This window comes from Salmo salar, chromosome 17 (assembly GCF_965601325.2).
Source record: "Salmo salar chromosome 17, fSalSal1, whole genome shotgun sequence".
Classification (NCBI taxonomy): domain Eukaryota; kingdom Metazoa; phylum Chordata; class Actinopteri; order Salmoniformes; family Salmonidae; genus Salmo; species Salmo salar.
In genome coordinates this window covers 73,132,989-73,148,720 of record NC_138307.1, presented here as the reverse complement: position 1 = coordinate 73,148,720, position 15,732 = coordinate 73,132,989, and positions in this window count along the sequence as shown.

The following is a 15,732-nucleotide window of genomic DNA, read 5'->3' as shown; positions in this document are numbered from 1 at the left end:
ACAACAGTGGCAACAATTCAACGCACAGTTGAGACCTGTGAAATAGACCAATTGAGTTTGCTTAGCACTCCACTCCTGACTCGAGATGAGATTTACAAAAACTAGATGCCCAGGAAGATGTTATAGAATGAGAATGAACCTCGTAGGTAAACACAGTTCAATGAATCGGCATGGGGGGGGGGTAGTGGTGGTAGGTAATTCATTTTTTTAAAGACATTCCGGCCTACTATTTCACCCCCACCTTATTGCTATGATTGTAATTTATAGCCGATTAACGCCACTGAGCAATCTTGAATTCAAGGTCAGGGCTGCCGAGGAGTGGTGACGGGAATGAGAATGACATATAGGAGGGGGGTTGGGAGAGATGGAGAGAGAAAGGGAGAGCCAGAAGGACCAGACTAAGCAGCAAGAGAATATGAACAAATTGAGGGAGAGAGAGAGAAGGAGACAGCAGTGGTCTCTCCTCCTCCAGACTGCTGCCCTCTGTCCTGGGTAATCTGTGATGAGTGAACATATGCAGGCTAAACATACAAATATATCTCCAGCTCCCTGGTCTGTCCAGCACACTCCTGTAATCTGTTGACTTTCACTACCATCTCTCACAACTGGTCCCATGCGAAGGTAGGAGCCCATTTCTGCATGACCAATGGCACCCCGCTCCCTACATATGGCACTACTTTTGACCAGAGCTCTATGGGCCCTCATCCAAAGAAGTGCACTATATAGAGAATAGGGTGCCATTAGGGAAGCACTCCATGGGTTCCGCTTGATTGTGTTTCTGCAATGAGTATTAAAATGTGACCACAGCGAAGCTTGATTTCCAGTAGGGCTGATTAAACAGAAGTGATATGAGGGCAATGGATGCAATGCATCTCACTGGAAACAGGTTTCAAACAAATACAGAATCTCTCCTTCACAATGAACGGGAAAACTCCATACATCTGCCATCGCTGGGGCATCATTTTCCATTGCTGAGTGTATATCACATTCACAGCTACAATCACAGTGGTGGTAATGAAACCTGGAATCTTCTCCCCTTAATTGGTGAATAGAGCTGTCATGGCGTTGCCCTCTTTGGACACAGCGAGCACCATCCCCCTACCTCTGAAATAAGGTTTAAGTAGATTGCTGAATCTTTTAACCATCCCACGTGGTTAAACTCAGACTATCGATACCGACAGAATAAGAACAAGTCTTTGATATTAATTACTAGTCTGCAGCTAGGAATTCGGTATCATTGAACGCGAAGATCGACAACCGCCGAAACATCTATTCTATAACGACATGAACGAATGTCACTCTGAACTAACCATTCTGAGAGAGAGAGAGAGAGAGAGAGAGAGAGAGAGAGAGAGAGAGAGAGAGAGAGAGAGAGAGAGAGAGAGAGAGAGAGAGAGAGAGAGAGAGAGAGAGACATCATTTGCATGCCTATCAGTCCAACCAGCTAAGTCTCCATTGATTTTCTATGGAACGCTACACTATGTTGATCGTATGTGTTTGAAGGGATTTGTTCATGGGCTTGACTCTGTTTGCTTTGTCGTGTCTTTGGCATCATTAAACTGAAGATTAATCTTTATCAAAAATTCTCTGTAATTATTATTACATGATTAAACTACTTAATCATGTAACTGTAATTAACTAGGAAGTTGGGGCACCAAGGAAAATATTCAGATTACAAAGTTATAATTTTCCTAATATAACGTTCAGATATTTTAATATCTGATCACTTAGTCTTCTGATTAATGAATTATTCTTCACCTTACGTTAGTCTCATTCCAAACATTGTAAATCGTTGGTTATCTGCACGAACCCAGTCTTCACTATGAGTCATCCATTCATCAATTGTCTTAAAATCATTTATTTACTAACTAAGTAATTCACAGAAATGCATCACACAAACAAACAAAGTAGATATGGTTACAAAGAAATGATAGGGGAATGTGCCCTAGTGGGCTAAACCGGCATGGCGGCTTGGTAGACAGAGGGACTGAGAAGGGCGTGAAAGATAAGAGACACTACAAAGTTGATAATTATAACAATTGAAATGCTAACCCTTTGCACATGAACGCTCACTCATTCGGGAATAATTGCAATCAATATATATATTTACGCTCAGTGTGTCATCGGGATCTGTTGAAAAGTTTGTTTCTGTTGGAGAGTTTGTCCGCCTCTCCCTCTCTCCCTCTCTCCTTTGGGGAGGTTTGGCATCTCTGAAATCAAAGATTTCCCTTGTCCGAGGGGTATCATCGGATGGGGCCACAGTGTCTCCTGACCCCTCCTGTCTCAGCCTCCAGTATTTATGCTGCAGTAGTTTATGTGTCGGGGGGCTAGGGTCAGTCTGTTATATCTGGAGTATTTCTCCTGTCTAATCCGGTGTCCTGTGTGAATTTAAGTATGCTCTCTCTAATACTATTATTTGACCATGTGGGTCCTTTATGAACATTTTAACATCTTGGCCATAATCTCCACCCGGCACAGCCAGAAGAGGACTGGCCACCCCTCATAGCCTGGTTCCTCTCTAGGTTTCTTCCTAGGTTTTGGCCTTTCTAGGGAGTTTTTCCTAGCCACCGTGCTTCTACACCTGCATTGCTTGCTGTTTGGGGTTTTAGGCTGGTTTCTGTACAGCACTTTGAGATATCAGCTGATGTAAGAAGGGCTATATAAATACATTTGATTTGATCACTGTTCCTCATACACAACTAGCTTTAATAGAGCATGGTGCTTGCAACACCAGGATAGTGGGTTCAATTCCCGGGACCACCCATACGTAAAATGTATTGGATAAGAGCATCTGCTAAATAGCATATATTATTATGTCAGAGAGGGATATGGATAGCCTTTGCCCGGGGCTGCTGTGCCAAGGCTATAAGCATGGCCGGTTTGTCCAGACAGGGCAGAAATAACAGGAGATGTGACGGTTTGTCCAGACAGGACAGAGGAGATGTGACACAGTCCATATGCAGCAGTGAGACTAGTAGTGAGGTTTAGGTCCATGTGAAACACCTCTCAAATGGCCCCCTATTCCCTATAGTGAACTACTTCTACTATTCCCTATAAAGGGCTCTGGTCTAAAGTAGTGCACTATATAGGGAATAGGGTGCCATTTGGGACTTACCATTGTTTCTGGTTGCTCATCTAGTCAAGTTCAGGAGGATGCCCATTTACTCTGACCCCTGTTGTCAAGAGGTTTCACTAAGCACCACTCTGGGTGTGTGATGTGCTGCCGCCAGTCCAGACAGATGGCACATGGCTCCTTCCCATGAAACAAAGAGATATTATCCACCATGAAGACATGAAGCACGGAACACAAATGATAAGGAGAGAAATGATAAATCTGTCATTACCAGAAACCAATCCCTCATTTTTAATCGCGTCGCTGACAGCGGGACACTTTGGTGTGTGTGCACACGTGTGTGTGTGTGTGTGTGTGTGTGTGTACACACTATATGAAGTAGCTAAGTACTTCTGCATTCCGTCATCTCCACTGCTGGCAGAACAATGAGTGCCGTCCTTGTGCACGCCAGCACAGTGACCTTGCACATCTCTCCCTTCCTCACAGAGAGCAGAGGACAATCTCTTGTTGTGCTCTCCTCTAAAAAAAACTCTCGCTTTTCGCCAATATTCTGGGCCCTAGAAGATAAGCGGAGGTGGGATGAGTCATTAACTGCAGACAGGAACAGTACTGAACGCTTTGTTTTCCTCAGACATGGGAACAAATACTTTCTTTTAACGTTTGCTCTAGTCTACCTGGAGTGCTTCTATTCTGTTACTATTCTAGTGGTTCCATTGTGCCAGGCAAGCTCAATCAATCCAAGATAAAGTATTTAATAATATTTGAACCCAGGTCTGGTTTTCCCTCCTCTCTGATGCACAACCTCACCTGCTGGCTGCAGAATCGAAATAAACAAATGTCTAAGACAGCATGTGACTTAGAGCCCAGACGCTGTCTGCGCTGATCACAGCTCAGAGCTACCTCAGGATTACTAATGACAAAGCAAAGAGATACACCTTTCAGCATTTAAACAGCCTCCTCGCACAACAGTGGCACTGGAGGTGCAAATCTAAATGGACCAAATAAATCAGAGTTTGGTGAGCAGCCAAGAATGACTCAAGGTAGAGTAGAGTAAATATGGCTTTCATACACTGTTCATAAAGACGTAGAATAGAGTAGTATGGTTATCGTGAAGCGTTCATAAAGGAGTAGAGTAGAGTAATATGGCTATCGTGTAGCATTCATAAAGGAGTAGAGTAGAGTAATATGGCTTTCATACACTGTTCATAAAGAAGTAGAATAGAGTAATATGGCTATCATGTAGCGTTCATAAAGGAGTAGAGTAGAGTAATACGGCTATCATGCACCATTCATAAAGGAGTAGAATAGAGTAGTATGGCTATTATCCACCATTCATAAAGAAGTAGAGTAGAGTATCAATCAATCAATCAAACGTATTTATAAAGCCCTTTTTACATCAGTAGATACCAGGCTGAAACCCAGCCTAAAACCCCAAACAGCAAGCTACATGAGTTGTATGGCTATCATCCACCATTCATAAAGGAGTACAGTAGAGTAGAGGCTATCATCCACCATTCATAAAGGAGTAGAGTAGAGTAGTGGCTATCATCCACCATTCATAAAGGAGTACAGTAGAGTAGAGTAGTGGCTATCATCCACCGTTCATAAAGGAGTAGAGTAGTATGGCTATCATCCACCATTCATAAAGGAGTACAGTAGAGTAGTATGGCTATCATCCACCATTCATAAAGGAGTAGCGTAGTATGGCTATCATCCACCATTCATAAAGGAGTACAGTAGAGTAGTATGGCTATCATCCACCATTCATAAAGGAGTACAGTAGAGTAGAGTAGTGGCTATCATCCACCGTTCATAAAGGAGTAGAGTAGAGTAGTATGGCTATCATCCACCATTCATAAAGGAGTAGAGTAGAGTAGAATGGCTATCATCCACCATTCATAAAGGAGTACAGTAGAGTAGTATGGCTATCATCCACCATTCATAAAATAGTAGAGTAGTATGGCTATCATCCACCATTCATAAAGGAGTAGAGTAGAGTAGTATGGCTATCATCCACCATTCATAAAGGACTCAGTAGAGTAGAGTAGTGGCCATCATCCACCATTCATAAAGGAGTAGAGTAGAGTAGTATGGCTATCATCCACCATTCATAAAGGAGTAGCGTAGTATGGCTATCATCCACCATTCATAAAGGAGTACAGTAGAGTAGTATGGCTATCATCCACCATTCATAAAGGAGTACAGTAGAGTAGAGTAGTGGCTATCATCCACCGTTCATAAAGGAGTAGAGTAGAGTAGTATGGCTATCATCCACCATTCATAAAGGAGTAGAGTAGAGTAGAATGGCTATCATCCACCATTCATAAAGGAGTACAGTAGAGTAGTATGGCTATCATCCACCATTCATAAAATAGTAGAGTAGTATGGCTATCATCCACCATTCATAAAGGAGTAGAGTAGAGTAGTATGGCTATCATCCACCATTCATAAAGGACTCAGTAGAGTAGAGTAGTGGCCATCATCCACCATTCATAAAGGAGTAGAGTAGAGTAGTATGGCTATCATCCACCATTCATAAAGGAATACAGTAGAGTAGAGGCTATCATCCACCATTCATAAAGGAGTAGAGTAGTGGCTATCATTCACCATTCATAAAGGAATATAGTAGAGTAGTATGGCTATCATTCACCATTCATAAAGGAGTAGAGTAGTGGCCATCATTCACCATTCATAAAGGAATACAGTAGAGTAGAGTTGTATGGCTATCATCCACCATTCATAAAGGAGTAGAGTAGTATGGCTATCATCCACCATTCATAAAGGAGTAGAGTAGAGTAGTATGGCTATCATCCACCATTCATAAAGGAGTAGAGTAGTGGCCATCATTCACCATTCATAAAGGAATACAGTAGAGTAGAGTTGTATGGCTATCATCCACCATTCATAAAGGAGTAGAGTAGTATGGCTATCATCCACCATTCATAAAGGAGTAGAGTAGAGTAGTATGGCTATCATCCACCATTCATAAAGGACTCAGTAGAGTAGAGTAGTGGCCATCATCCACCATTCATAAAGGAGTAGAGTAGTGTGGCTATCATCCACCATTCATAAAGGAGTACAGTAGAGTAGAGGCTATCATCCACCATTCATAAAGGAATACAGTAGAGTAGTATGGCTATCATTCACCATTCATAAAGGAGTAGAGTAGTGGCCATCATTCACCATTCATAAAGGAATACAGTAGAGTACAGTTGTATGGCTATCATCCACCATTCATAAAGGAGTAGAGTAGTGGCTATCATTCACCATTCATAAAGGAATACAGTAGAGTACAGTTGTATGGCTATCATCCACCATTCATAAAGGAGTAGAGTAGTATGGCTATCATCCACCATTCATAAAGGAGTAGGGTACTGGCTATCATTCACCATTCATAAAGGAATACAGTAGAGTAGAGTAGTATGGCTATCATCCACCATTCATAAAGGAGTAGAGTAGTGGCCATCATTCACCATTCATAAAGGAATACAGTAGAGTACAGTTGTATGGCTATCATCCACCATTCATAAAGGAGTAGAGTAGTATGGCTATCATCCACCATTCATAAAGGAGTAGAGTAGAGTAGAGTAGTGGCTATCATCCACCATTCATAAAGGAGTAGGGTACTGGCTATCATTCACCATTCATAAAGGAATACAGTAGAGTAGAGTAGTATGGCTATCATCCACCATTCATAAAGGAGTAGAGTAGAGTAGAGTAGTGGCTATCATCCACCATTCATAAAGGAGTACAGTAGTGGCCATCATCCACCATTCATAAAGGAGTAGAGTAGAGTACAGTAGGGTAATGTAAAGTAGTGTAAAGTAGAGTAGGGTATTTATTTATGTATTTAACCTTTATTTAACTAAGAAAGTCAGTTAAGAACAAATTCTTATTTACAATGATGGCCTACACCGGCCACACCCGGACTATGCTAGGCCAATTGTGCTCCGCCCTACGGGACTACCAATCACAGCCGGTTGTGATACAGCCTGGAAACGAACCAGGGTCTGTAGTGACACCTCTAGCACTGAGATGCAGTGCCTTAGACCTTTGCGCCACTCGGTAGAGTAGAGTAGAGTAGAGTAGGGTAGAGTAGAGTAGAGTAGAGTGGCTATCATGTACCCTTCATAAAGGACAACCAGACCTGAGTTCAAATGCTATTTGAAATTATTTAAAATGTAGACTCAGCTATGCATGAAGGAAACCACAATATCGTGCCGATTTACGCAACAACTAAGAGTGCAAGGGTAACTTCTGCGTGGTTTTGGTACGGTAGATACCATGTTGAAGCAGTGTGAAGTGCCTTGTGCACATGGACATATGCTCTGTGTGATAGCAAAGTCCTGCATTCCACTCAGCTCAATATCTGCAGTGCTGCTCATGGCAACGTCATAATGCTGAGCCTATCTTTAAAATACTTTATCTGTGCTTCATTGAACTTACCTGACTTAATATACCAATATAATAGTCTCAAAACTGCAAACCCATCTGGCACTCCAAACAGGCTACAGCAAATACTGAAGATATTTGAAAGATTTCTAATTGTATATGAACCCAGGTCTGAGGACAACAAACCATCCTTGTTTAATTGATCTATTTAACCAAGTTCATTCTAAATTCAGCCAGTCACCCTGGAGGGCATTTTAAACATCCGGCCTAACATAATGGGCGCTCCATCTAACAGTCAATCTGATTTGGCTGGTTGTAAGGGGAGCCATGTTTTGGTTCTCGGAATGTTTTGAAACATGGGCGAGTGGCACACAAGGTTTTATTAAAAGCGTTTTTTAATTGGTGTGTGATGACAGTGGTGGGGGGTGTTGAGTGGGACCCTCCCGTACGAATGCTTTAATGTGTAAATAAGCACTGGGGGATTCTTAAGGGGAGCCTGTCTGGGGAGCTTTTTAAGTTTGTTGGTGAGCTGATATTCTGAATCAAGGGAGGAGATGTCCTCCATCATGTCTTTGGTGGTTGGCCAGCATACAGAGGGCCCAAAGTAACAGAGAGGTTTATGGACAGTATCTGGCACTGGTGGAAAGAAAGAGAATGAGAGAGAGCGCAAATGAGAGGTAGAGAAAGGAGGCAGACAGAGATAAAGAGAGAGGGAGGAGAGAGACCAAGAGAGAGAGAAGAGAGGTAGAGGGAGAGTGAGAAAAAGAGAAGAGAGACCGAGAGGGACAGGGAGCGAGAAAGAGAGAGACAGAGGGAGAGAGAGGTGACAGCTGAGGCGCTCCAGCTTGTGTCCGGAGGAGCCAGAGAGAGCCAGACTCAGGCCAGGCTTGGAGGGAAGCCAAGAGGAAGCCTGTGATAATGAGACAGTCTCATCCCCGACGTCCAACTCCCGACTCCATGTCAGCATCCCAAATGACACCCTATTCCCTTAATAGTGGACTACTTTATGGGCCCTGATCAAAAGAAGTGCAACACAAAGGTAATAAGGCACCATTTGGGACGTGGACCTTGACTCACTGCCAAAGCCTCCCCCGACCAGCCAGTGGAGGAAGGGAGGGAGGTAGGAGAGGGAAAATAACGGAGGGAGGCGAGCTTTAGGACAGGTCAGTCCTGTCCAGCCAATATCCAAACAGCTAGCAGGACAGCTCAGCAACACCAAACAGTCCAGTGAGAGACTGCAGTGCAGTAGTAGGTGACCCAATAATGTTTTCCTGGACAGCTGAAGAGAGGTTGGACCACTCCAGCGACTCCTCGTCCAGCGCTTTAACTACGAGCGCACTCCATTAATCAAGCACAATAATTTCACAAGAGCTGTGTCCCAAATGGAACCCTAGGGAATAGAGTGTCGTTTGGGAGGCAGACAGAGTCACAGGCAGAATGATGATGATGATGATGATGTGAGGAGGATGACTAGCTGGTGTGCTGGTGTGTTCACGCTTCAAGGAGCAGGGAGGGTGACTTCACTCTCTCCTCACACACACACAGGAGGGGTGAAAGGGAAGAGGAGTAAAGTCATTGTGGGTATTAAAATTACACTCTTGCCACTGTCCCCCCCAAGACCATTTCCAGCTCACGCTGCAGGGTTTAGCTCACCAAGGCTTCGTCCCAAATGGCACCCTATTCCTTATATAGCGCACTATTTTGGATGGGCCCTGGTCAAATGTAATGTGCTATATAGGGAATAAGGAGCCATTTGGGACACACACCAACAAAGAAGGACGTTCTACATGAAGTGGAATTCAGAGGAGAGAAGAAAATGGATGTGGAGAACATTATGGCCTACATGCGTTTGAGCCTCCTGAATGAAACGAGTCTATTCTTCTGAGGAAAGGATGTGACATTTTAACTGGCAGTGTTAAACAGTGTCTAAAACCACATTCACATTTTGTGAGGATCTGGGTAGCTTTTGTGCTGAGAGTAGGGTTTCATTGATGGATGGATGGATGGATGGATGGATGGATCTCGATCTCTCTCTCTCACACCTTGAGGAACATACATACTTGTTTCCTTAAAATTGGACAAAATTGCTTATTGATGTGAATATAAAGGTTTGACATTCAGTTTCATTATAAAAAAAATTACGTACTTTTAAAAAATATATATAATCCCTCAAAATGTGTACAGGAGGGTCAAAAAGAATATTTCCCTGCTACTAGTACACTACATAGAAAACAGGGTTCCATTTCATTTGGGTCTCACCTTCAGACCTAGGACCTTCAGACCGAGAGGTGAAAGGGAAGAGGTTTGTTTACAAGCATGTGCAGAGTAATTTCACAGGGAGGAAAAAAAGGAAAATATTTGCAACTTCGTTGGTTCAATAATGTAGCTTCGCCGGTTCAATAATGTAGCTTCGCCGGTTCAATAATGTAGCTTCGCCGGTTCAATATTGTAGCTTCGCCGGGTCAATAATGTAGCTTCGCCGGTTCAATATTGTAGCTTCGCCGGTTCAATATTGTAGCTTCGCCGGTTCAATAATGTAGCTTCGCCGGTTCAATATTGTAGCTTCGCCGGTTCAATATTGTAGCTTCGCCGGTTCAATATTGTAGCTTCGCCGGTTCAATATTGTAGCTTCGCCGGTTCAATATTGTAGCTTCGCCAGTTCAATAATGTAGCTTCGCCGGTTCAATATTGTAGCTTCGCCGGTTCAATATTGTAGCTTCGCCGGTTCAATATTGTAGCTTCGCCGGGTCAATATTGCATTTGGAGAGAGGCGTAAACATCAAGCCATCTGGATTTCTAAAACTGAATATAACAGCATGCTGAGCATCACAGACCACACAGACTGCATTACTACCTACAAGGTGTTGTTTATCATACAAACCATCCCTGTAATGTTATGAAACTTTCAACTTTAAATTCACAAATACAAGAGAACCTGAGCTCTAAAACCAAACTGAGTTTCCACGCAGGCAGAGGCAATTAAAGCTGACCTCTAACCCCCAGAGGCAGATACACCTCACTGCTGCCACACGAGCACCAGGTACTTCAGCATCTCGAAGACCGGCCCTTTAGGTTTAGAGTACATTATCTAGCACCATCATCAGAAGAGAGATGGAAGAAGCCTCAGGCGCTGGGATACTAGCTGCTCGCCTTCCAGCGTGGCAGGCCATCGCCATTTCTATTAAAAATACGCTTACATTTTTTTCTCCTCTGTTTCTCTTCTCCTCCATTGTCCAACAGTCGCATGCATATTGCATGTGCTTACGTCCCTTGCTGCAATAAACAGCCTGAGCTTCCGCCAGGCACAATAGACGATCGTAATAATGTCCAGAGAGCAACATCCGAGTACATCAAACCACTGTGAATAAATGCTCCCTGTCCATCAATGGCTGCAGGTTCATTGACATTCACCCTGGGCCAGACAATGGAGAAGGAAAACATGTTAATTGCCACACAGAGAGCTTGAGGAGGCAACAACAGCATGTTTAGAGAGCCAACAACCATGTGTCAGTCAGGTACAATAACAATGCGAAACGCAACCGTTGTCATATCAGTGAAACTATTCCCATTCAGCATGAGGACTTGTATTGACGGTAGGCTAGCAACGCTGTATACAATTTGTCTGGAGAGTCAATAATGTGAGTGTCGGTGGTAAAGAAGGTAAATAGCACACACCGGATTTATCTCCGCATTTGCATTTAATTATATAAAATGGGAACTAAAGGTGTTGGCATTTGTCAGTATATCAAGCACCCATGATTCCACATTCAGGCTCGCCTTTGAATCTTTTATTTTACTACATGGACATTTCCGTTTTATAACCTGATGATAATGATAAGGAACAGCTGGTGAACAAGAAAACATGTTGATGTAGTAAAATAAAAGACTCACACAGGGACAGAAACGTAAACCAAACCCTCCATCTCATACTAAGCATCGCTTTCCATCAATACCGCTGAAGCTGCCAAGAAGGCCAAAGCGGTTCCAGTCCAGTCTCATGTAAACAGTGTGCTTAAATGGCAGGAACTATTAAACTTCACCTTCCTCGCTGTCTTTGTTCTCTGAGCATCATGGGAACTTTCTCACAAAGCCCTGACCGAAATAGGAAGGGCAACAATCTGATCTGAACGTGCAAACAGTAACGTGCCGTGCACACAGAGAAACGGAGACCTTCCACAAATCAGAGAGAGAGAGAAGAGAAAGGGTTCTCATGAGTTTGTTGAGGTTTTTGTCGGTTTCATGTTGGCCTGAAATAGCGGGAGTTTTGCGCCGCGGCGACAGTAAGTTGCTGACACATTCACTCCACTGTCCCTCCCACATGTTGTAATTCCACTGAGCTCTTTGAATCGCCTCCCGCTCTGATTTTCACGCAAAAACCAAATGGTGGAAAAAGCGTGCAGAGCCTAAAGAGTCGGTTTTGGTCTTAAGAGACAAACACACTGAAACCGGAGAGGACAAAGGAAGCGAGCCAGCGATAAAGTCAAACCTTCAGAGTGGTTGGCGTGGAAACAACCAATTAGAGAGACAAAGCCCCATCATCACTTTCTCCGTCTCCAGAATATGGACGGACATCAGTGAGGAGAAAGCCGACGGGCAGGTGGCGAGAGATGGCTCCTTTCTGGCGCCGAACCACCACCTTTGGGTGGAACTTGTACTGTTCACCCCATGTCAGTCACCTCACAATGAGTCCGAAACTCTACAATGAAATTGAACAATGAAATTGAAAACAATCATATCGAAATAATACAACATTTACCTTATTGTGTTGTAGACAAATATTTCTGCTGTAAACTGAACTGCCATTCTGACATCACAGTGGAGCTGTTGACATTCAGTGGACTGCTGGTGATGATCCAGAAAAGAGGTTGTTCCATAAACTACAGACAAAGCTGACCTACTTCAAACTGCATAAAACCCAAGAGGTGCTCCGGTATCGCCTGCCAAAATAACCCACCGCAACATGACCCATATAAAAAAAATAAAAACAGACAGAACGATGAACAATGCAGGTTGAATTACTCTTCGCTGAAGAGGCCGGGCAAGCACCACAGCCATCCTTGACAGGAAGCAGGAAGCCACAAAAACCAACATGCGACGACAGACTGGCAGACATGATGAATGGATATCCATTTGCCGCAGCCCAGAGACTATTCACAAGATGCCTATTGGAACTTTAAACAGAATTCCTGGGAACGCCGTTGGCATAGACAGCGTAGGCTATATAGGATGCCGGCGCTGAACGTTTCAATGCCATCAAGTAGGAAGAAGAAGAAAACAATGCCCCACGATGGATCCCGTCAACGAGGTTGGAGGAAAAATAGCACTCTACAGCCAGAGGCTATTCAAAAAGGTAAATAACAGATATTGATGTCTTTACCATTTCCAACAGACCCAGGGAGCAGGGAGTCCAAGGCTTGGATGTTCAACGATCAATGGGAATTCCAACCGGTTAATTCGATGTCGGGCCTAGCAGTCACAGGTTGTCGTTGCAATTGTCCGTTTGGATTAGAGGCACCGAGGTGGACGTCCATTGGGATACTGCTGGGGTTTATGGGAATTTATTCACACTTCCTTCCCCCAGAATCCCCCTGGCCTGCAGTCCAGACAATAGGCCAATCTGTGATGGGGTTCTGTGCGAGCCCGAGCCAATTATCTGGCAAGAAGAGACTGATTAATCACAGACACTTCGATCGTGGAGTGGCTCATGGTGCAGGTGTCCTCCGTATTTCATCAAGTCCAGTTTGAAGCCCCCCCCCCCCCCCCCATATCAGCAGTCAGACAACCAGGTAAACAGATTCTACAGTCATTTAACCTATTTGTGTTGATGTTCCCATTCGTTTATTGAATGTTATGCGCTACTGCCCACAGTGCTCTTTCTTAAGAGTCGACACATTGACAAAGGCATTACCAGTATGGTGCAGTGGGTCTACTAGCAGTACGGCACTGCTATCACTGTCAGTACTGTCATGGTCCACAGTGAGTACAGTACAGTCCATAGCTGGATCAGGGTCATTGCCCTCCAGCACATTGTGACTCGCTAACGAGCCACAACCAAAGACTCCATCTACCAGACAGGTCACAGCATACCAGGAAATTATCATCAGTGCTTAAAGGGCAATTTTGCCACTTTTCAACCTGATGTTCATCATCTCCGGCATGATACCAGTGTCGACATATGTGAAAACGAAGCGTTTTTATAATTTGTGGTTAAAAAGAGAAGAAGAAAGGTCCTAAAAAAATACAGTCGCAAGAAAAAGTATGTGAACCCTTTGGAATTACCTGGATTTCTGCATAAATTGGTCATAAAATTTGATTTGATCTTCATCTAAGTCATACAATAGACAAACACAGTCTGCTTAAACTAATAACACACAAACAGTTATACTTTTTCATGTCTTTATTGAACACACCGTGTAAACATTCACAGTGCAGGGTGGAAAAAGTATGTGGAGCCTTGAATTTAATAACTGGTTGACCCTCCTTTGGCAGTAATAACCTCAACCAAACGTCTCTGTAGTTGCAGAGCAGACCTGTACAACGGTCAGGTGGAATTTTGGACCATTCCTCTTTACAAAACTGTTTCAGTTCAGCAATATTCTTGGGATGTCTAGTGTGAACCATTCTCTTGAGGTCATGCCACAGCATCTCAATCTGGTTGAGATCAGGACTCTGACTGAGCCACTCCAGAAGGCACATTTTCTTCTGTTGAAGCCTTTCTGTTGTTGATTTACTTCTGTGTTTTGGGTCATTGTCTTGTTGCATCCCCCAACTTCTGTTGAGCTTCAATTGGCGGACAGATAGCTTAACATTCTCCTGCAAAATTTCTTGATAAACTTGGGAATTCATTTTTCTGTCGATGATAGCAAGCTGTCCAGGCCCTGAGGCAGCAAAGCAGTCCCAAACTATGATGCTCCCTCCACCATACTTTACAGTTGGGATGAGGTTTTGATGTTTGTGTGCTGTGCCTTTTTTTCTCCACACAAAGTGTTGTGTGTTCCTTCCAAACAACTCAACTTTAGTTTCATCTGTCCACAGAATATTTTGCCAGTTGCGCTGTGGAACATCCAGGTGCTCTTTTGCGAACTTCAGATGTGCAGCAATGGGTTTTTTTGGACAGCAGTGGCTTCTTCCGTGGTGTCCTCCCATGAACACCATTCTTGTTTAGTGTTTTATGTATCGTAGACTTGTCAACTTTTGATGATGTTTCTAGAAAACCTAGAAATGCTTCATTTTCACAAACAGGATGTAGACACTGGTGTTGTGCTAGAAATAATGAAGTTGAAAAGTGGTGGAATTGCCCTGTAAGAGAAATGGACACATTGCCATGGAAACAGTGTTTTAAAACCAGAGCATCCCCCCATAGTCACATACTGCCCTCCTTGTATTGCTCTGGGCCTCACAGGTGGGGTCATAGTGGCTGTTTCTCTTCAACCCCTCCTCCTGACCACCACAGGGCGGTTTCTTAAACTGATGACAACAGTGTTGGAATCCTCTTAGAGACAACAGGAGAGAATAAGAACATCTTCTACAGGTGGAACGTTGAAAAAACAATGTAATGCTTCGTCTGTCTGTCTAGCCATTGTTCTAAAGCCTGAGCCTGAACACACACAGTGAAAAATCACATGCGGGAGCCATTACTGCATCTTTCATCAATCCAGGCTGCCCCCGTGCCCCTCCTTCTCCAGCCCGCTGTCTCTGTTTGCTTTCCTTAGAGGTCGCCTAAGGACCCCAATTCTACGGAGTTACCCGCCATGACACCATACGAACATCCAGACTCTGTACAGCTTCCCTTTTCATGTGTCCTGCAGCATGTAATTACCTCCAAGAACAATTATCATCACAGCCATGGTGGCAACGTGAACATGAAGATTATTCAAATGAGAGAAAACAGTGAATCGTTTCCCATACAAAAGTCCTACAAAAGCGTTTAACATTAATTAATTGCTGGATAAACAGTGTGGTAATTTGTTGCCTTTGTCAGTGATTCAGACGCCTCACTAAGCTCAAACACACTACTAAATAATGCCATGCTGAGTCATATTCTTCAGTGTGTTTTCAGCAATGTTCAAACAAAACGCAGAGGCTTTGAAACCAGCCCTGATGTAAGTGTCACTGTCAAAACAGCTCAGGGTTTGTTGCAGGAAATGAAACCTTGACACACACTGGGGTGCAACACGTTTCCGAGTACGTGCTCTGCGATCGGAAACAGCGCCGTGGTGAACACGAACCTCTGACGCGCAAACAGAGCGTGACCGATCACGTCAGCA